This window comes from Triticum aestivum, chromosome 6D, assembly GCF_018294505.1.
Source record: "Triticum aestivum cultivar Chinese Spring chromosome 6D, IWGSC CS RefSeq v2.1, whole genome shotgun sequence".
Taxonomy (NCBI): Eukaryota; Viridiplantae; Streptophyta; class Magnoliopsida; order Poales; family Poaceae; genus Triticum; species Triticum aestivum.
Genome location: NC_057811.1, coordinates 385163596 through 385187667, shown reverse-complemented (window position 1 = coordinate 385187667; position 24072 = coordinate 385163596).

Below are 24072 nucleotides of genomic sequence, written 5' to 3'. Positions count from 1 at the left end.
ACATCATAAATAACAGTAGGAAAACATGATGCAAAATGGACGTATCAACTCCCCCAAGCTTAGACCTCGCTTGTCCTCTAGCGAAACCGAAATCGAAAAACATGTCCACATGCTTAGAGAGAGAGGTGTCGATAAAAACGAAATACAGACATAGAAGCATCATGTAGATTATTATAACAACAAAAAAAATTAAACATAATACTTTTATCATAGACTTCCCATGAATAAGTGACAATTCATCACACAATTGAATTATAAAGCATAAACTCTATTAGAAACCAACAAACTATGTTCTCAGTCAACTTTACAACTACAATTCATCATCTTTTCAGGAAGGGTCACGTATCGGAGCCTTTAGGCAAGTCCGCATACTCAACCATCATGTAGTCTTCTATGATTGCTAACACTCACCACATACACATGAGCAAAACGTTTCAACCGGACACATAGAAAGATAGGGGCTTATAGTTTCGCCTCCCAACGTATTCACCTCAAGGGTGATGTCAACAATAATAACTTATGCCACCCATATTCAACCAGACATATGTGCCTAGATCTTTCCTCACCACAAGATTCTTGCCAAAGGAGAAAAATAAAAAGGAATAGAGAGAAAAACTTTGACTCTTGCATAAAAGTAAAAGATAGGCCCTTCGCAGAGGGAAGCATAGGTTGCCATGCGCTTATTTGTTTGTATGCTCAACCCCTTAGTGCAAAAGAACGTTGTCGGTGTCAAAACCGGCGGATCTCGGGTAGGGGGTCCCGAACTGTGCGTCTAAGGTGAATGGTAACAGGAGACGAGGGACACAATGTTTACCCAGGTTCGGGCCCTCTCTATGGAGGTAATGCCCTACTTCCTGCTTGATTGATCTTGATGAATATGAGTATTACAAGAGTTGATCTACCACGAGATCGTAATGGCTAAAACCCTAGAAGTCTAGCCTGTGTGACCTATATCTCTTTCCGGACTAAGCCATCTGGTTTATATAGACACCGGATGGGACTAGGGTTGCACAAAGTCGGTTACAGAGAAAGGAATCTTCATATTTGGTCACCAAGCTTGCCTTCCACACCAAGGAGAGTCCCATCCGGACATGGGTAGAGTCTTCAGTCTTTGTAACTTCGTAGCCCATCAGTCCGGCCCATGGCTAACAGGTCGGACGCCCGAGGACCCCTTTGTCCAAGACTCCCTCAGTAGCCCCTGAACCAGGATTCAATGACGAGGTGTCCGACGCGCTGATTGTCTTCGGCATTACAAGGCGGGTTCCCCTTCCCGAACACTCCAAGATAGTCTTCGGACGCAACGAACGTGTCCGGATCTGCAACACAAGTAGCACACACACAGTCGTAGAGAGTATAATATTTCACAAGCCCCATCCGCTGACAACTTTTTGCAAGATGACATCACGCCCGCCCGGTCATTATTTCAAACCATTTTCGTCTGCCGTTCCGCGTCTCGAGATGCGGTTTTCATTAGCACGTCTTGTCAAAGCAGAGATCGTGTCCCCTTATTGTGGGATTCTCATCAATACAGGCGTGGGTAATCCAACCATGCCGTTTGCACGGCCCTTGGGAATAGGCGAGTTTTAAGGCGAGTGGGGAGGCGTTCGATATTCACTGCCTTTATAATGAGATAAGGATTCCTTTCTTCATCCACGCCTTCCTTCTTCCTCCGCCCTTCCATTCTCGAGCTGCAATGCCCAAGTTATCGTTTCTTCCACCCTGAGCAAGCTCTCAACCATGTCCAGCTCTAGAGGGCAAGGCAAGTGGATGGCCTCCTCTGTCAAGGAGAAGGACATTGCCGAGCTTCGGGAGCCCAGGTATTTGGCGAAGGAGATCGCCCACCGGCTTCCGGCCAAGGTACAAGTCATCCCCACACCGAAACCCAACGAGAGGGTGGTGTTCCTCCCTCATTTCGTACGCAGGCTAGGGTTTCGACTCCACCCTTTCGTCTGCGGACTTATGTTCTATTATGGGCTAGATTTCCATGATCTTGCCCCGAACTCTTTCCTCAAAATCTCAGCATTCATCGTCGTGTGTGAGGCTTTCCTCCGCATCCAGCCCCACTTCGGCTTGTGGCTCAAGATCTTCAACGTGAAGCCGAAGGTGGTGGACGGCCGACACACGGAGTGCGGAGGAGCCATGGTGAGCAAGATGCCCAACGTCATATGGCCCAAGGGCACGTTTGTGGAGACTGTCAAGGAGTGGCAGAAGCTGTGGTTTTATATCACAGAACCCCGCGACGCCACCTGGGTCGCGGCTTCCGAATTCTAGTCCGGAGCTCCAATGAGGCTGACCTCCTGGATGGAGAAGGGCCCAAATTGGTCTTCGTCGGATGAGCTGATGGCGCTGCAAACGCGCATCCAAAGCATGGTGGACAAAAACATCAAGCTCGTCGACGTGATCCAGGTGATGCTAGTTCGCCGGATCCTCCCCTGCCAGAGCCGAACCTCCCCTTCATGGGAATTCGATCCGGAGAAGCACCAAACCCTGGTGAGGCTCTTCGAAACTACTCACGAAGATGCCTGGAAGTTACTCTTCAAGGGCGACGAGAAGCCGCCGGCCATAGAATCGGACCGTGGGCACGATCTTGCCCATCCCGCCAATGCGGTAAATCCTTCGCGTCTCAAGGCGTACCTTCTACTTGTTTATTTCAAGGAAAGTAACTAAGCTTCACAAATTTATTCTTTTCAGGTATGGACGGAGAAAGCGGAGCGGATTCGATGACCGGCTCCGCTGCCTGAGGAACCAGTCATCCTGCTCTTGGCGAAGATGCTGGTCCCGGTGCCCTATCAGCCGTCGGAGAAGAAGGCCAAGAATAAGGCCAAGGGGGGATGGGGTGGCCCCCGCCGCAAGGGCGCTTCGGAAGTGATGTCCAAAGACAAGACTCACTCCTCTGCCGCCGAAGATGACGAGGAGGAGGAGGAGGAGGAAAGCAACCCTCCCCCTGGTGGGGAGAGGAAGCAGAGGGTGGCCTCCACAAGTCTGGAGGCGGAGGCGCCCAAGAAGGGGAAGGGCTCCCTTGCGGATAACACTGCGTGGGACGTCGACAGCAGTCCGGAGCGACGCCCCCGGAACAAGCCCCTGGCCGCGTCGTAAGTACTGTCAGACTCGTATTCGTCCGTGTATCCGGCCTCTCCTCTTCATTATATTAAAATGGTTAATTGTGCTATTGCAGTCAGGCCCACGACAGCTCCCAGCGATCCTCATCAGGAGGTTCGCTAGATTCAAAGGCGATGGCCAGCGAGTCTCCGCCGGCCGCTTATTCTCCTGTGGCCAAGGGCGACGACGAGGTGGTGTCCCAAAGGACCTTCCCAGGCCAGGGAGAGGTTCCGGAGGCCGTCAGGGCGGCGCCGGAGGGTGAGACCTCGGCCGCCGGACACATGTGGGAACATATCCCCATGGGGACTGATGATGGGGGCGAGGTTCAATTCGGCCCCCAACCGAATACGGTTCCGGAGACCTACAACGCTCCGGAATCCGGCAAGCAGCCTCCCTCGAAAGAAGGAGGCGCGCCCATCCCGCCGGTGACCTCTGTCCAACCAGAGGCACCGGACAATCTGCTGGAAGCGCTACGAGGTGCTTCCATTGTGGATGAACACCATATCCTTATGGGTACGGTGATTGAGAAGGTTCAGTCCGTTAAAAGCGGACTGGCCGAAGCCTGCAACGGCCTGTTGACAGGTTTTGAGGTAAGCGACGCAAAAGAGAAAAGTCCCAATATAGACAGTAGCCCCTGAGACACTGTCCGGTGTTCGAAAATAAAAGCCGGACAGAGGATTGATTAATTTTTGCAGGGAACTAACTAAATGTGTCTTATATGAATAAGCAGGCGTCGTTGCTGGCCGCGACCTCACATACTACCAAAGTCTCCGGACTAAAGTAGAGGCTGGAGCGGGCCGAGGGAGAGCTCGGCCAAGCGAGGAAGCAGCTGGAAGAGCAGCAAGGTATGTGATGACTCGCTATATATTCAGAAAGAATAAATGATGTGTATTGACAGTAATGTCATGATTTGTGTAGGAGCAACGACCAAGGTCAAGGCCCTTAAAAGGGCCCTAGCCGGAGCGAAGGAGAAAGCTGCCAAGGAGCAAGATGCCCGCAAAAAGCTCAAGGCCAGGCTCAACGAGGTCCAGCAAGAGATCCAGGACGCGGTGAAAAAGTGCGATGCCTTGGAGGGCGATGTTTCGTCTCGAGAGACCGAACTCGCCAAGGCTCGCCAAAGTGCGGAAGAGGCCCGGGTTGAAGCCTAGGGCGCCCTCCAGGAGATCCAGGAGGCCAAGAAGATCGCGGCGGGTAAGGCGTTTAGTATGCAAAGCAAGTATGTGAAGAAGAAGTATTTCTTACTAACTCGAATTCGGAGTTCCCCAGGGGCGTTTGCGGACCTGCCGCGCAGCGTGTCAAACGCTGCGGAGTTCTTCCGGGCCGAAGAAGGGAGCTCGACGGAGAAGTTGTTCTGGTCGCAGTACCTTGCGCCAGAACATCCGGTGCCCTTCACCGATCAGCTAAAATAGCTGGTCGAGCTGCATAGGGTGGCCGAACTGGCCTTGAAGAATTTGATAATCCGGCTGTGGCCTGCCGAAGCTATACCCAGCAGCTACTTCAACCTCGTGAAGCGGCTGGTGAATGCCTGTCCTCGGCTGGACGTCGTCAAGCGGTCGGTCTGCATCGAGGGCGCGCGCCTGGCCTTCGCCCATGTCAAGGTGTGGTGGGTGAAGATGGACGCGTTAAGCTGGCGACCAAGGGGCCGCCTGAGGGGAAGGAGCACCGCACACCTGAGCAATATTTTGGAGACGTCCTGTAGGGGTCTCGGATTGTGGCGACGCAATGTGCGAAAGACATTATATTTGAATGAATACATTCATGCTGTCTCTGCCTTGTATGATGAAACAAAGTTGTTATGTAATACAATAAAGAATTTTACCTCCCGTGCGGCCGTGTCATATAAAATCTGAGGGTTGGCCAGTCGTCGGCTTCTGCCCCCACGTAGGTAGTACGGGGGTGTTCGTGATGGAGTCTAAACACTCTTGATCCAATTGTTTGGTCCTTGAAGGAGGTGTTTAGCGCAACGAACCAGGCAATCAGACTATGCGGCTTGAACACCCTCACTTAGCCATAGGAGTTTGCAAATAAAAATATAGGTGCAGCCCCTAGTATCCGAATTAGGATGCTGTAAACACCTGACCGGGTAAGTACCGATCCCTCGCGTAATGCGGAAAAAATCTCCAATGATTTGAGACCTCCGAAGAGCTGACAGGCTCTCGCCGCATCATGACAGTCAATTTTCGGCTTTCTCTACTGAGGTGCTCCATCGGGTAAACCAGGGCACAATCGCAGTAGTTCTCCCTTTACTACCTTAGCCGATATAGCGGAACATAAGGTAGCAAGCACAGGAGCCAGGCAACCCAACTATTGACCAAAGACATGATCCGGAGCCAATGCATATAATGCTAAATTCGGGGTGCCAAACCGTACTGTAAAAAAGCGTTCGGACTTTGTTGCCGTAATGCGGGGCGTTATGAAGCCCCTGGCAAATGGAAACGTACCAAGGTGTACGGGTGCTATTTGATAAGGCTATCAACAAAAAAAGGAAACAAAAAAGGAGCAAAGGTAATGAGCTACGGCCTTAGAATTTGGGCCGCAAACTGTTTTCATTGCAATTTAATTAATATGTCAAAGCGCATTGAATACAAATAGTGTGATAAGCAACAACCTATTTGACATGCCGCGACCAAGGGAGAGCTGCGTGTGGGTCCTGAAAACAGGTAGAGTGATCGTTAAAGAAAACACCTAGAAATTCCCCTGTACGCTTGTGCTTCTTGCCATCTTGGTGTGTTTATCCTTTGACAGGACCGATGATCAAGCCATCAGGGAAAGCCTGTGGAAAAGAGACCTGAAAAGGGGAAAGAGAAACAGTCAAAGTATGTCTGTCCGGGAGCGGTCGAGCCGTCTTGCGGATCACAAGCTAGTTATGCCTCCGTTTATGCCCATGGTATTTTGAGTGCGTAGTTACGTATGCGCTGTACAAATGCCGCCACTTGAGGGGGACTAGGACAGAGGCCAGATTGCTAGTCGAGCTCTTGACGAACCGAGCTGTCCTGCTACAGAATAGTCCGGACCCTCTTGACAGTGTCCGCGAGTTTGGCCGCCGAATTAAGGTTCTGCTTGAAAAGGCCGCTCTTTACTTCTGCTACTAAGGCAGCGGTGTGTTCCTCGGTACGAAGGGAACGTTCCGTATTTCTATTAACTGTTATGACACCGCGTGGCCCGGGCATCTTGAGCTTGAGGTAAGCATAATGAGGCACCGCATTGAATCGAGCAAATGCGGTTCGTCCGAGCAGTGCGTGATAGCCGCTGCGAAAAGGGACGATATCAAAGATTAACTCTTTGCTTCGGAAGTTATCCGGAGATCCGAAGACAACCTTGTTGGAAATATGCCCTAGAGGCAATAATAAATGGTTATTATTATATTTCTTTGTTCATGGTAATTGTCTATTGTTCATGCTATAATTGTATTGTCCGGAAATCGTAATACATGTGTGAATACATAGACTACAACGTGTCCCTAGTAAGCCTCTAGTTGACTAGCTCGTTGATCAACAGATAGTCATGGTTTCCTGACTATGGAGATTGGATGTCATTGATAACGGGATCACATCATTGGGAGAATGATGTGATGGACAAGACCCAATCCTAAGCATAGCATAAAAGATCGTGTAGTTTCGTTTGCTAGAGCTTTTCCAATGTCAAGTATCTTTTCCTTAGACCATGAGATCGTGCAACTCCCGGATACCGTAGGAGTGCTTTGGGTGTGCCAAACTTCACAACGTAACTGGGTGACTATAAAGGTGCACTACGGGTATCTCTGAAAGTGTCTGTTGGGTTGGCACGGATCGAGACTGGGATTTGTCACTCCGTGTGACGGAGAGGTATCTCTGGGCCCACTTGGTAATGCATCATCATAATGAGCTCAATGTGACTAAGGCGTTAGTCACGGGATCATGCATTGCGGTACGAGTAAAGAGACTTGCCGGTAACGAGATTGAACAAGGTATTGGGATACCGACGATCGAATCTCGGGCAAGTAACATACCGATTGACAAAGGGAATTGTATACGGGATTGATTGAATCCTCGACACCGTGGTTCATCCGATGAGATCATCGTGGAACATGTGGGAGCCAACATGGGTATCCAGATCCCGCTGTTGGTTATTGACCGGAGAGGCGTCTCGGTCATGTCTGCATGTCTCCCGAACCCGTAGGGTCTACACACTTAAGGTTCGGTGACGCTAGGGTTGTAGAGATATATGTATGCGGAAACACGAAAGTTGTTCGGAGTCCCGGATGAGATCCCGGACGTCACGAGAGGTTCTGGAATGGTCCGGAGGTGAAGAATTATATATAGGAAGTCAAGTTTCGGCCACCGGGAAAGTTTCGGGGGTTACCGGTATTGTACCGAGACCACCGGAAGGGTCCCGGGGGTCCACCGGGTGGGGCCACCTATCCTGGAGGGCCCCGTGGGCTGAAAGTGGAAGGGAACCAGCCCTTAGTGGGCTGGGGCGCCCCCCTTGGGCCTCCCCCCATGCGGCTAGGGTTGGGAACCCTAGGGGGGAGCTTCCCCCTTGCCTTGGGGGGCAAGGCACCCCTTTCCACCCCTTGGCCGCTGCCCCCCCCAACCCTAGATGGGTTTTGGCCGGCCCCCCCTCCCAAGGGGGCCTATATAAAGGGGGGGAGGGTGGGCAGCAACACACAGCCTTGGGCGCCTCCCTCTTCCCCTGCAACACCTCTCTCTCTCTCGCAGAAGCTCGGAGAAGCCCTGCCGGAGACCCGCTACATCCACCACCACGCCGTCGTGCTGCTGGATCTCCATCAACCTCTCCTTTCTCCTTGCTGGATCAAGAAGGAGGAGACGTCGCTGCACCGTACGTGTGTTGAACGCGGAGGTGCCGTCCGTTCGGCACTCGGTCATCGGTGATTTGGATCACGGCGAGTACGACTCCGTCATCCACGTTCATTGGAACTCTTCCGCTCGCGATCTACAAGGGTATGTAGATGCACTCCTTTCCCCTCGTTGCTATTATACTCCATAGATGCATCTTGGTGAGCGTAGGAAAATTTTAAATTATGCTACGATTCCCAACAGTGGCATCATGAGCCAGGCCTATGCGTAGTTACTATGCACGAGTAGAACACAAAGCAGTTGTGGGCGTTGAGTTTGCCAATTCTTCTTGCCGCTACTAGTCGTTTCTTGTTTCGGCGGCATTGTAGGATGAAGCGGCCCGGACCGACCTTACACGTACACTTACGTGAGACAGGTTCCACCGACTGACATGCACTAGTTGCATAAGGTGGCTAGCGGGTGTTTGTCTCTCCTACTTGAGTCGGAACGGATTCGATGAAAAGGGTCCTTATGAAGGGTAAATAGAAATTGACAAATCACGTTGTGGTCATACGTAGGTAAGAAAACGTTCTTGCTAGAAACCTACAAACCACATAAAAACTTGCAACAACAATTAGAGGACGTCTAACTTGTTTTTGCAGCAAGTGCTATGTGATGTGATATGGCCAGAAGATGTGATGAATGATATATGTGATGTATGAGATTGATCATATTCTTGTAATAGGAATCACGACTTGCATGTCGATGAGTATGACAACCGGCAGGAGCCATAGGAGTTGTCTTTATTATTTTGCATGACCTGCGTGTCATTGAATAACGCCATGTAAATTACTTTACTTTGTTGCTAAACGCGTTAGCCATAGAAGTAGAAGTAATCGTTGGCGTGACGACTTCATGAAGACACAATGATGGAGATCATGATGATGGAGATCATGGTGTCATGCCGGTGACGAAGATGATCATGGTGCCCCGAAGATGGAGATCAAAGGAGCATAATGATATTGGCCATATCATGTCACTATTTGATTGCATGTGATGTTTATCATGTTTTGCATCTTATTTCCTTAGAACGACGGTAGTAAGTAAGATGATCCCTTATAATAATTTCAAGAAAGTGTTCACCCTAAATGTGCACCGTTGCGAAGGTTCGTTGTTTCGAAGCACCACGTGATGATCGGGTGTGATAGATTCTAACGTTCGAATACAACGGGTGTTGACGAGCCTAGCATGTACAGACATGGCCTCGGAACACACGCAATACACTTAGGTTGACTTGACGAGCCTAGCATGTACAGACATGGCCTCGGAACACGGAGGACCGAAAGGTCGAGCATGAGTCGTATAGAAGATACGATCAACAGAGATGTTCACCGATCTTGACTAGTCCGTCTCACGTGATGATCGGACACGGCCTAGTTGAATTCGGATCATGTTTCACTTAGATGACTAGAGGGATGTCTATCTGAGTGGGAGTTCATTAAATAATTTGATTAGATGAACTTAATTATCATGAACTTAGTCTAAAATCTTTACACTATGTATTGTAGATCAAATGGCCAACGTTGTCCTCAATTTCAACGCGTTCCTAGAGAAAACCAAGCTGAAAGATGATGGCAGCAACTATACGGACTGGGTCCGGAACTTGAGGCTCATCCTCATAGTAGCCAAGAAAGATTATGTCTTAGAAGCACCGCTAGGTGAAGCACCAATCCCAGATAACCAAGACGTTATGAACGCTTGGCAGCAGCGTGCTGATGATTACTCCCTCGTTCAGTGCGGCATGCTTTACAGCTTAGAACCGGGTCTCCAAAAGCGTTTTGAGAAACATGGAGCATATGAGATGTTCGAGGAGCTGAAACTGGTTTTTCAAGCTCATGCCCGGGTCGAGAGATATGAAGTCTCCGACAAGTTCTTCAGCTGTAAAATGGAGGAGAACAGTTCTGTTAGTGAGCACATACTCAGAATGTCTGGGTTGCATAACCGCTTGTCTCAGCTGGGAGTTAATCTCCCGGATGACGCGGTCATTGACAGAATCCTCCAGTCGCTTCCACCAAGCTACAAGAGCTTTGTGATGAACTTCAATATGCAGGGGATGGAAAAGACCATTCCTGAGGTATATTCAATGGTGAAATCAGCTGAGGTAGAGATCAGAAAAGAACATCAAGTGTTGATGGTGAATAAAACCACTAAGTTCAAGAAGGGCAAGGGTAAGAAGAACTTCAAGAAGGACGGCAAGGGAGTTGCTGCGCCCGGTAAACCAGTTACTGGGAAGAAGTCGAAGAATGGACCCCAGCCTGAAACTGAGTGCTTTTATTGCAAGGGAAGTGGTCACTGGAAGCGGAACTGCCCCAAATACTTAGCGGACAAGAAGAAGGCCGGCAACACCAAAGGTATAAGTGATATACAAGTTATTGATGTGTACCTTACCAGTACTCGTAGTAGCTCCTGGGTATTTGATACCGGTGCGGTTGCTCATATTTGTAACTCAAAACAGGAACTACGGAATAAACGGAGACTGGCAAACGACGAGGTGACGATGCGCGTCGGGAATGGTTCCAAGGTCGATGTGATCGCCGTCGGCACGCTACCTCTGCATCTACCCACGGGATTAGTTTTAAACCTCAATAATTGTTATTTAGTGCCAGCTTTGAGCATGAACATTGTATCTGGATCTCGTTTAATTCGAGATGGCTACTCATTTAAATCCGAGAATAATGGTTGTTCTGTTTATTTGAGAGATATGTTTTATGGTCATGTCCCGCTGGTCAATGGTTTATTTTTGATAAATCTCGAACGTGATGTTACACATGTTCATAGTGTGAATACCAAAAGATGTAAAGTTGATAACGATAGTCCCACATACTTGTGGCACTGCCGCCTTGGTCACATTGGTGTCAAGTGCATGAAGAAGCTCCATGCAGATGGACTTTTGGAGTCTGTTGATTACAAATCATTTGACACGTGCGAACCATGCCTCATGGGTAAGATGACCAAGACTCCGTTCTCCGGAACAATGGAGCGAGCAACCAACTTATTGGAAATCATACATACCGATGTGTGCGGTCCAATGAGTGTTGAGGCTCGCGGAGGATATCGTTATGTTCTCACTCTCACTGATGATTTAAGTAGATATGGGTATGTCTACCTAATGAAACACAAGTCTGAAACCTTTGAAAAGTTCAAGGAATTTCAGAGTGAAGTCGAGAATCAACGTGACAGGAAAATAAAATTCTTACGATCAGATCGTGGTGGAGAATATTGAAGTCACGAATTTGGTACACACTTAAGGAAATGTGGAATAGTTTCACAACTCATGCCGCCTGGAACACCTCAGAGAAATGGTGTGTCCGAACATCGTAATCGCACTCTATTGGATATGGTGCGATCTATGATGTCTCTTACCGATTTACCGCTCTCATTTTGGGGCTATGCTTTAGAGACTGCCGCATTCACTTTAAATAGGGCTCCGTCGAAATCCGTTGAGACGACACCGTATGAATTATGGTTTGGGAAGAAACCTAAGCTGTCATTTCTAAAAGTTTGGGGATGCGATGCTTATGTCAAGAAACTTCAACCTGAAAAGCTCGAACCCAAATCGGAAAAATGCGTCTTCATAGGATACCCTAAGGAAACTATTGGGTATACCTTCTACCTCAGATCTGAAGGCAAGATCTTCGTTGCCAAGAGCGGGTCCTTTCTGGAGAGGGAGTTTCTCTCGAAAGAATTGAGTGGGAGGAAAGTGGAACTTGATGAGGTGATAGTCACCCCTTCCGAACCGGAAAGTAGCGCAGCGCGGGAAAATGTTCCTGTGGTGCCTACACCGACTGGGGAGGAAGTTAATGATGATGATCATGAAGCTTCAGATCAAGTTACTGAACTTCGTAGGTCCACAAGGACACGTTCCGCACCAGAGTGGTACGGCAACCCTGTCCTGGAAATCATGTTGTTAGACAACGGTGAACCTTCGAACTATGAAGAAGCGATGGCGGGCCCGGATTCCGACAAATGGCTAGAAGCCATGAAATCCGAGATAGGATCCATGTATGAAAACGAAGTATGGACTTTGACTGACTTGCCCGATGATCGGCGAGCCATAGAAAACAAATGGATCTTTAAGAAGAAGACGGACGCGGATGGTAATGTGACCATCTACAAAGCTCGACTTGTCGCTAAGGGTTATCGACAAGTTCAAGGGGTTGACTACGATTGGACTTTCTCACCCGTAGCGAAGCTGAAGTCCGTCCGAATCATGTTAGCAATTGCCGCATACTATGATTATGAGATACGGCAGATGGACGTCAAAGCGGCATTCCTTAACGGCTTCCTTAAGGAAGAGTTGTATATGATGCAGCCGGAAGGTTTTGTCGATCCTAAGAATGCTAACAAAGTATGCAAGCTCCAGCGCTCAATTTATGGGCTGGTGCAAGCATCTCGGAGTTGGAACATTCGCTTTGATGAGATGATCAAAGCGTTTGGGTTTACACAGACTTATGGAGAAGCCTGTGTTTACAAGAAAGTGAGTGGGAGCTCTGTAGCATTTCTCATATTATATGTGGATGACATATTATTGATGGGAAATGATATAGAATTCTTGGAAAGTATAAAGGCCTATTTGAATAAGTGTTTTTCAATGAAGGACCTTGGAGAAGCTGCTTATATATTAGGCATCAAGATCTATAGAGATAGATCAAGACGCCTCATTGGTCTTTCACAGAGTACATACCTTGACAAGATATTGAAGAAGTTCAATATGGATCAGTCCAAGAAGGGGTTCTTGCCTGTATTGCAAGGTGTGCAATTGAGCACGGCTCAATGCCCGACCACGGCAGAAGATATAGAAAAGATGAGTGTCATCCCCTATGCCTCGGCCATAGGGTCTATTATGTATGCCATGCTGTGTACCAGACCTGATGTAAACCTTGCCGTAAGTTTGGTAGGAAGGTACCAAAGTAATCCCGGCATGGAACACTGGACAGCGGTCAAGAATATCCTGAAGTACCTGAAGAGGACTAAGGATATGTTTCTCGTTTATGGAGGTGACGAAGAGCTCATCATAAAGGGTTACCTCGACGCTAGCTTCGACACAGATCTGGATGACTCGAAGTCACAGACCGGATACGTGTATATTTTGAATGGAGGAGCAGTAAGCTGGTGCAGTTGCAAGCAAAGCGTCGTGGCGGGATCTACATGTGAAGCGGAGTACATGGCAGCCTCGGAGGCAGCACAGGAAGCAGTCTGGATGAAGGAGTTCATTACCGACCTAGGGGTGATTCCCAATGCGTCGGGCCCGATGACTCTCTTCTGTGACAACACTGGAGCCATTGCCCTTGCGAAGGAGCCCAGGTTTCACAGGAAGACCAGGCATATCAAGCGTCGCTTCAACTCCATTCGTGAAAGTGTTCAAAATGGAGACATAGATATTTGTAAAGTACATACGGACCTGAATGTAGCAGATCCGTTGACTAAACCTCTCCCTAGGGCAAAACATGATCAACACCAGGACGCAATGGGTGTTCGATTCATCACAATGTAACTAGATTATTGACTCTAGTGCAAGTGGGAGACTGTTGGAAATATGCCCTAGAGGCAATAATAAATGGTTATTATTATATTTCTTTGTTCATGGTAATTGTCTATTGTTCATGCTATAATTGTATTGTCCGGAAATCGTAATACATGTGTGAATACATAGACTACAACGTGTCCCTAGTAAGCCTCTAGTTGACTAGCTCGTTGATCAACAGATAGTCATGGTTTCCTGACTATGGACATTGGATGTCATTGATAACGGGGTCACATCATTGGGAGAATGATGTGATGGACAAGACCCAATCCTAAGCATAGCATAAAAGATCGTGTAGTTTCGTTTGCTAGAGCTTTTCCAATGTCAAGTATCTTTTCCTTAGACCATGAGATCGTGCAACTCCCGGATACCGTAGGAGTGCTTTGGGTGTGCCAAACGTCACAACGTAACTGGGTGACTATAAAGGTGCACTACGGGTATCTCTGAAAGTGTCTGTTGGGTTGGCATGGATCGAGACTGGGATTTGTCACTCCGTGTGACGGAGAGGTATCTCTGGGCCCACTCGGTAATGCATCATCATAATGAGCTCAATGTGACTAAGGCGTTAGTCATGGGATCATGCATTGCGGTACGAATAAAGAGACTTGCCGGTAACGAGATTGAACAAGGTATTGGGATACCGACGATCGAATCTCGGGCAAGTAACATACCGATTGACAAAGGGAATTGTATACGGGATTGATTGAATCCTCGACACCGTGGTTCATCCAATGAGATCATCGTGGAACATGTGGGAGCCAACATGGGTATCCAGATCCCGCTGTTGGTTATTGACCGGAGAGGCGTCTCGGTCATGTCTGCATGTCTCCCGAACCCGTAGGGTCTACACACTTAAGGTTCGGTGACGCTAGGGTTGTAGAGATATATGTATGCGGAAACCCAAAAGTTGTTCGGAGTCCCGGATGAGATCCCGGACGTCACGAGAGGTTCCGGAATGGTCCGGAGGTGAAGAATTATATATAGGAAGTCAAGTTGCGGCCACCGGGAAAGTTTCGGGGGTTACCGGTATTGTACCGGGACCACCGGAAGGGTCCCGGGGGTCCACCGGGTGGGGCCACCTATCCCGGAGGGCCCCGTGGGCTGAAAGTGGAAGGGAACCAGCCCTTAGTGGGCTGGGGCGCCCCCCTTGGGCCTCCCCCTATGCGCCTAGGGTCGGGAACCCTAGGGGGGGAGCTTCCCCCTTGCCTTGGGGGGAAAGGCACCCCTTTCCACCCCTTGGCCGCCGCCCCCCAACCCTAGATGGGTTTTGGCCGGCCCCCCCTCCCAAAGGGGGCCTATATAAAGGGGGGAGGGAGGGCAGCAACACACAGCCTTGGGCGCCTCCTTCTTCCCCTGCAACACCTCTCTCTCTCTCTCGCAGAAGCTCGGAGAAGCCCTGCCGGAGAGCCGCTACATCGACCACCACGCCGTCGTGCTGCTGGATCTCCATCAACCTCTCCTTTCTCCTTGCTGGATCAAGAAGGAGGAGACGTCGCTGCACCGTACGTGTGTTGAACGCGGAGGTGCCGTCCGTTCGGCACTCGGTCATCGGTGATTTGGATCACGGTGAGTACGACTCCGCCATCCACGTTCATTGGAACGCTTCCGCTCGCGATCTACAAGGGTATGTAGATGCACTCCATTCCCCTTGTTGCTAGTATACTCCATAGATGCATCTTGGTGAGCGTAGGAAAATTTTAAATTATGCTACGATTCCCAACAATCCTCTAGCGTAATTGAGCCCGTACAACGAGCCTCTACACCTGGTATGACTCCTTTAAAGGTAGTCTTTGTGGGCTTGATCCGTGATGGGTCAATGCCCATTTTGCGCACTGTATCCTGATAGAGCAGATTGAGGCTGCTGCCACCGTCCATGAGGACTCGTGTCAGGTGGAATCCATCAATGATTGGGTCGAGGACCAGTGAGGCTGAACCGCCATGACGGATACTGGTCAGGTGATCCTGGCGATCAAAGGTGATCGGGCATGACGACCATGGATTGAATTTTGGGGCGACTGGCTCTATCACATAGACGTCCCTGAGCGCGCGCTTGCGCTCCCTCTTAGGGATGTGTGTGGCATATATCATGTTCACCGTTTTGACCTGAGGGGGAAACTTCTTTTGTCCCCCTGTGTTCGGTTGCTGGGGCTCCTCGTCATCGTCCTTGCTTTGTGATCCCTTTTCCTTGTTCTCTGCATTTAACTTGCCGGCCTGTTTAAAAACCCAACAATCACTGTTGGTATGATTGGCTGGTTTGTCCGGGGTGCCGTGGATTTGGCACGGACGATCAAGTATGCGGTCCAAGCTGGATGGTCCCTGATTGTTTCTTTTATATGGCTTCTTCCACTGACCGGACTTAGAGCCACTGGATCCGGCGTTGACTGTCGTGTCATCGGTGTTGTCGCCATTGCTTCTGCGTTTGTGTCTGTTGCGTCGGAGCTTGCCATTGCTATTTTTGCCCTCGGAGGTGCCTATTTCGCTTGATGTGTTTTTGCTACGGGCCAGCCAACTATCCTCACCCGCACAGAAGCGGGTCATGAGTGCCGTGAGGGCTGCCATGGACTTCGGCTTTTCCTGGCCGAGGTGGCGGGCGAGCCATTCGTCACGGATGCTATGTTTAAAGGCCGCTACGGCTTCGGCATCCGGATAGTCGATGATCTGGTTCTTTTTAGTTATGAACATAGTCCAGAATTTCCTGGCTGACTCTCCAGGCTGTTGGACTATATGACTTAAGTCATCGGCATCTGGTGGCCGGACATATGTACCTTGGAAGTTGTCCAGGAAAGCTTCTTCCAGGTCCTCCCAGCTGCCAATAGAATTTTCAGGCAGACTATTTAGCTAGTGCCGAGCTGGCCCTTTGAGTTTTAGTGGGAGGTATTTGATGGCGTGAAGGTCATTGTCGGTGTCAAAACCGGCGGATCTCGGGTAGGGTGTCCCGAACTGTGCGTCTAGGATCAATGGTTACAGGAGACAGGGACACGATGTTTACCCAGGTTCGGGCCCTCTCTATGGAGGTAATACCCTACAACCTGCTTGATTGATCTTGATGAATATGAGTGTTACAAGAGTTGATCTACCACGAGATCATAATGGCTAAACCCTAGAAGTCTAGCCCGTATGACTATGGTAATGAGTCTCTGCTATCCGGACTATGCCCTCCGGTTTATATAGACACCGGAGGGATCCAGGGTTACATAGAGTCGGTTACATAGGGAGGAATCTTCATTGTTGATCGCCAAGCTTGTCTTCCACGCCAAGCAGAGTCCAATCCGGACACGGGTAGAGTCTTCGGCCTTCATGTCTTCACAGCCCATCAGTCCGACCCATGGATAACAGGTCGGACGCCCGAGGACCCCTTAGTCCAGGACTCCCTCAGTAGCCCCCGAACCAGTCTTCAATAGCGAGGTGTTCGGCACACAAATTGTCTTCGACATTGCAACACGGGTTCCTCCTCCCAGTAATGTATTCGGCCGTAGATTCAACGTCTCCCCTCGGCTTCTGCACGCTAGTAACCTCGTCTTCCACGTGTCGAGTGAATGTGGGAGGTCAGGGTATTTTTGTAAATAACACCCTATTCAGGCCAGGAAGAGCGCCTATTTAAAGAGATCGGATCTTAGATCCATTCATCATCCCGTGGAGAAAAATCCCCAAAGACCACTGGGAGAAACCATTCCAACATGGCTAGCATTCCCGGTTCCTCCTTCGACTCAGAGAGAGGCGAGTGGGAGAGGTGCTCAGTGGCCCATAGCCAATTTGAGAAGCTGCAAACGCAGGGATTTCTTCCCCTTGCAGATCTGGTCCCTGTTCGAGCAGGGCTAGCCTCCCTTGACGGTGAGACCCATGCGGAGGACTTTCCCAATCCATCCGGGGGGAGCGAGTCTGTTTCGTCCCTTATCTGCTAAGGGGCGTTGGGTTTCCAATCCATCCATTCCTTCGGGGGCTCCTGGAATACTATGGCCTTCAGCTGCATAATTTTACTCCTGCCTCCATTCTGCATATTGCGGGATATGTCGCTTTGTGCGAACTGTTCCTGGGTGTTGAGGCCCATTTCGAATTATGGAGAAAGTTGTTCTGTCTTGTCCCGCGCAATCACAAGGGGTCAATATTTGAAGTGGGTGGAGCTGAAGTATGGCGCGTCGCCGATACCGAATACCTGTCCGGCACACCAAGGAAGGCATCTAGAGAATGGCCTTCCGAATGGTTCTATATAGAAGACATCGCTCTTCCCGACCCAGTTCGCAAGGGTCTCCCAAAATTTGCAAGCGTTCCGTTGAAGAAACGTCACAGCTGGCGTCCCCGAAGTCTTGAAGAGGAGGACAGTGCGGAGGTTCGTCAGCTCCTGGGCAAGATAAGGATGCTTGCCCAGTCTGGTTTTACAATAGTAGAGGTAATGACGACCTCCATAGTGCGAGGGGTTCAGCCACTTCAATACAGAGGGCTCCCAATGTGGCACTACAATGGGGAGGATGATGCCTCTCGTTGTGGTCGGAAAGGTCCGGACACCTCCGCCGCTCTAGCCAAGATACTGGCCGAGCTGTTTAAAGGGGAGGAAGAAGAATTTCTCCGCATCAATCACAGAGACGGGTACTCCATGTACAACCCTCCCAGCTGGGTAAGTCCCAACCCCTTTGCTTTTATTCACTCTGCTTTCTTAGCCATCTTTAATGAATTCCGGATCTGTCTGTTTTAAAACAGCACTGGCGGAAGGTAACCGAGGGGCTTAATAGCCCTGCCCCACAGCTGGAGAACCACGACCGGGAGCTTGATCCTAGGTTCGAAGAAGACCCGGATATATTTGTGGTACTCGCGGAAGGGGTGTTTTACCAGGCGCGCTATGATGGCACGGAAGTGGCCATCGTCGCCGATTATCCTGGTCTTCTTCCAGCTTCCCACGTAAGTAATCAAGAGACACCTCCTCCAAAAGAGTGCTTCCTATTCTGCCTCACCCACCGCACTATCTCGTGCTCCACAGGGGAGGCGTTTGTCGATTCCAAAGAGATCGGTTCCCACGCCGGGCAGGCCTTCAAAGAGGAAGGCCGGTGAAGATACCGCCAGGCCTTCATCGAAGAGGTATGGATTTATAAATATGTTTTTCAGCAGCTGCACCCAACTGTGACTTATGCGTTTGACTTGTTACAGGAGAAAGGTTCGCCGAACTGTGCCCGAGAGCACGGTCAGTCGTGCTCCCGACAACTGGGATTTAGATCCTGCCGGAGAGACGGGGGTCGGTGTGGGAACAACGCCGAACTGTCCTTCGGCCGAGGGTTCAGAAGATATGTCCATCACCAACTCGGAAGTAGAGAGCGCCATGAATCATCAGCGCTGCAGGACTGTCTTAAGAGACCCCAAGTTCTTGGAAGAGGAGTTCAATGCCTTCAGCTCGGGTGACGCATACATCTGATTTGCTCGAGATGGGCTTAGAAAAGCTACGAAGCAATATTTAACAGATGTGCAGGTAAGTTTTCTTTGTCCAAAAAAGGATAACCGTATGCCTGTAGCCCACGAGACTGAAAGCAGTTGGTACAACTGATTTAGGGATCGTTGTATAACCTGGTCCTTATAGAGAAGAATGGCCTGCTAGCCCAAGAGCTGGAGCAGTGTCGGGTGCAGCTAAATGCTGCTACCACCGAACTGGAAAACTTCAAGAAGGCGTCTTCTGGTAACATTCCCCTCCATTGAGGAACAATAATTGTATACCAACTATACTAATATTGTTGCTGAGTGCATAATAGGATCGCCCGATCAACTTGAGGAGAAGTTGAAGATCGCCCAAGAGGGGAAAACAGGCGAAAAGGCTATGCACCGCAGGTGAGCGTGTGCTGATCCGGGTCAGAGGGGAGAAAAACAAGCTACAGGATTCCAACACCACCTTGGGCGAAGAATTGAAAGATATGTGAGCCCAGCTAGCCGACTCTGTGAAGGAGAACAGGAAGTTGCGGGGCGGTATATTTAGTATGTGTCTGAACGATTTTGAAAGTAGTTCGGAGATAAATGGAACTGATATAATTATGATTGCAGGTATATTGACGGGCCGTCCTGACGAGGAGGTGTCCGGATCATCAAGTGATCTGCTGCAAAGGCTGTCGCAAGTGCGCGAGTAGGCTCGGCTGGCAATGCGGAGTATTGCCAAGGTCCTATGGCCATCTGCCTCCCCTCGAGGAAGTATGGAGGAGCTTGTAGAGCTGTTCAAAGGAGCGCGGTGGTGTGTCCGACTATGGAAGATATCAGCCTGCCGAGAAGGTGCGCGAGAGGCTTGGGCCATGGTGAAAACGTGATATACCAAGATGGATCCTAATCGCATGGCCCTGGTTGGACCGCTAGGGTCAAATGGGGAAGAAATTTCCGTTAGTTTAGTATATGACCAAGTAGAGGTGGCCGCCAAATATTCCCAACAGGATTGTAAGTTAGACCGCCTGTTGGACGGTATAGAGGAGGAAGTGTTTGAGTCCAAGTGACTATGTACTTTCCTTGACCTGTGGAACTCTAGCTGAATTGTATAGAATTTTTCATGGCAGACCTTTTCGCTTCAACCTCCAGACCCGAGGGTGCGGAGTGTTTTCGAATACCATCGCGGCCGAATAGACCGGGGTATGCATGGAAAACTAGGCGTAGGGGTCATAGTTGCTTGAAGAGACAAGTTGTATCCGGCTAGTTATGTTATATTACATTGAGATTGTAAGAAATATCTTCTAGAGAGAATAGTTCCGTTAAGGGTTCCTTTCCCTGGGTGTGCATGCATTAGTAGACATGTCCGAATTGTGATGTGAAAATCACAGTGTGTATAGCTTCTAGGGGTTCACAATGGAGTGAGTGCAAAAAACATCTTTAATTAACCGACCGAATATTCCCTTAAGAATGCTAGCTTTCGGCTTCACCCAGTCTGAGGTACACATACGGATGACCCGACTGTAACAATCGTAGAGGTGCTCCCTTTATGCCCTAGACGAACTAACGGGAACGTAGGGCATAAGCACAGGAGCCAGGCAACCCAGCTTGGCCAAAACTTAAGTCATATCGATGCATATAGTGGCGAAGAAAAGGTACATATGGAAAAACTCGTATGTGAGGAGCTTGATCCTCAAGGAATAATAATAAAAAGCTTCTATCCAAGAAGCCCCCGGGTATAGTGGACGTACATATTTAAAGATGTATGCGTCAGGGGTGTGCGGTCGAGCCGTACGAAAGCTTTAAAGGGAGGAAGAAAAAAGTAATCGAAAAAGAGAGTAAAAAATAATGGAAACTATAGGGGAGAAGGAGACGAGCAAGGGGTCCGGCGCTAGGCATAGAATCTTCCGAGTCTGGCCGCGTTCCAAGGGTTCGGCTCGAGGCGATTGTCTGATGCATCGCGAAGACGGTACGCCCCTCCGGTGAGAACTTCGTCAATTATGAAGGGACCCTCCCATTTGCGCTTGAGTTTGTCCTTTTTCTTCTTCGGCAGGCGTAGATCGAGTTCGCCAATGTTGTAGGTCTTGGCTCGTACTTCTCTACTTTGATATCTTCGAGCTTGCTGTTGGCAAAATGCTGAACGGGCTTTGGCGATGTCGCGCTCCTCCTCCAGGGCATCTTGGTTGTCCTGCCGATCTAGCTTGGCTTCTCTCTCTTCGTACATACGCACTCGAGGTGAGTCATGAATAATATCGCAGGGCAACACAGCCTCTGCGCCATACACCATAAAGAAAGGTGTGTATCCGGTAGCACGGTTGGGCGTGGTCCGCAGCCCCCATAGTACGGAGTCGAGCTCCTCAACCCAGTGCTTGTCAGATTCTTTCAAAGACCGCACTAGTCTGGGTTTGATGCCGCTCATAATAAGACCATTGGCTCGTTCGACTTGACCGTTTGTTTGTGCGTGGTAGACAGAGGCGTAATCGAGCTTAATGCCCATATTAGCACATCAGATTTTTACCTCATTGGCTGTGAAATTGGAGCCGTTGTTGGTGATGATGCTGTGTGGAACACCGTAACGATGCACAAGTTCGGATATGAATGTTATCACCGGCCCGGACTCGGCCGTTTTGACTGGTTTAGCCTCTATCCACTAGGTGAATTTATCCACCATGACCAGCAGATATTTTTTCTTATGGCTTCCCCATTTAAGGGGTCCAACCATGTCTAGTCCCCAGACCGCGAAAGGCCAAGTAATGGGGATTGTTTGTAAGGCAGTTGGGGGCATATGGCTTTGGTTGGCGAAGAGTTGGCATCCAACGCAGCGTTGGACAAGGTCCTGCGCGTCTGCTCGGGACGTCGGGCAATAAAACCCTGTACGGAAGGCCTTGCTAACAAGGGCCCGGGCTGCGGCGTGGTGTCCGCCTAGACTAGCATGAATTTCCGCCAAAAGCTGCCGCCCCTCTTCCTCGGAGATACATCTTTGAAGTACTCCGGTAGTACTTCTCTTGTAGAGCTCTCCGTCGTGAACCTTGTAGGCCTTTGAACACCGGACAATGCGACAAGCCTCATTCTGGTCTTCGGGGAGCTCCTTCCTATTAGTGTAGGCCAAGAAGGGTTCGGTCCATGGGGTAATGACTGCCATAATGAGATGGGCCGACGGTGTAGTTTCGGCGGCTGAGCCCCCGATGATATCGGTGTGTTCAGAATCTTGGGTTGTGTTTGGATCCGGACTGTTGTTGCCGCCCTCCCCTTGCCACACCACGGATGGCTTAAAAAGCCTTTCTAGGAAGATGTTAGGTGGGACGGGGTCGCGCTTAGCGCCAATGCGAGCAAGGACGTCCGCCGCCTGGTTACTTTCTCGGGCGACGTGATGAAATTCAAGCCCCTCGAACCGAGCCGACATTTTTAAGACGGCATTGCGATAAGCTGCTATCTTTGGATCTTTGGCATCAAAGTCTCCGTTTATTTGAGATATTGCGAGGTTTGAGTCCCCACGCACCTCCAGGCGTTGTATGCCCATGGATACGGCCATCCGAAGACCGTGCAATAAAGCCTCGTATTCGGCTGCATTGTTGGAGTATGTGTATAATATTTCGAGTACATACTGGACGACATCTCCAGTGGGGGATGTTAACACGACGCCCGCTCCCAACCCCGCCAACATTTTGGAGCCGTCGAAATACATAACCCAATTGGAATATGTGCCGTACTCTTTAGAGAGTTCGGTCTCTATCCATTCGGCCTCTATCCATATGGCCAGTACTTCGGATTGATGGCTCGACGTGGCTTGTATGTTATGTCTAATGGAAGTAGCTCGATAGCCCATTTGGCAATCCGGCCTGTGGCATCGCGGTTGTTTATTATATCATTCACTGGTACTTCGGAGGCCACCGTGATTGAACACTCCTGGAAGTAGTGTCGTAGCTTTCGGGATGCCATGAAGACCGCGTATGCTATCTTTTGAAAATGGGGGTACCGGGATTTGCATGGTGTGAGAACAGTAGATACGTAGTATACTAGTTTTTGAAGTGGGAATTTGTGTCCATCCGGCTCTCGTTCGACGACGAGCACGGTGCTCACCACCTGATGTGTTGCCGATATGTATAGCAACATGGGTTCGCCAGCGTTTGGTGCGGCCAGGATTGGGTTGCTTGCTAGGAGGGCCTTTATTTCCTCCAGTCCAGCAGTCGCCGTGTCTGTCCATTCGAAGTTATCGGGGCGCCGTAAAAGGCGATAGAGTGGTAGTGCCTTTTCTCCTAATCTGGAGATAAAGAAACTTAACGCTGCCACGCAACGAGCTAGTTTTTGGACTTGTTTGAGGTCTGTTGGCGTAGCCAACTGTGACAGAGCTCGGATTTTAGCTGGATTTGCTTCTATTCCTCTATTGGAAACGATGAAGCCCAGCAGTTTACCAGCAGGGACGCCGAAGACACATTTTTCCGGGTTGAGCTTAATGTCATACGCACGGAGGTTGTCGAATGTAAGACGTAAGTCGTCTATTATCGTTTTGACGTGCCTAGTTTTGATGACGACGTCATCCACGTAAGCTTCAACTGTCTTGCTGATCTGCTTCTCCAGGCATGTTTGGATCATGCGTTGGTATGTGGCGCCGGCGTTCTTGAGCCCAAAGGGCATGGTGTTGAAGCGGAATGGCCCATATGGGGTAATAAATGTTGTTGCAGCTTGATCGGACTCCTTCATCTTGATTTGATGGTATCCGGAATATGCATCGAGGAAACACAGTAAGTCGTGTCCTGCGGTGGCGTCAATGATTTGATCAATGCGGGGGAGGGGGAAGGGATCCTTAGGGCAAGCCTTGTTGAGGTCTTTGAAATCGACACACAGACACCAGGATTTGTCCTTCTTTGGTACCATCACCAGGTTTGCCAGCCAGTCCGGATGTTTGATTTCTCTAATGAATCCGACTTCGATAAGCTTGGCTAGCTCCTCCCCCATGGCTTGTCGCTGGGGTTTGGAAAAGCGTCGCAGTGCTTGCTTGACTGGTTTGAATCCCTTTAATATATTGAGGCTATGTTCAGCCAGCTTGCGTGGGATCCCTGGCATATCTGAAGGGTGCCAGGCAAATATGTCCCAGTTTTCGCGCAGGAATTCTCGTAGTGCTGCATCAGCTGTTGGGTTCAGTTTTGCTCTGATAGATGTTGTCTTCTTGGGGTCCGTCGGGTGGACCTGGAATTTGACTATTTCTTCTACTAGTTTGAAGGAGGTGGA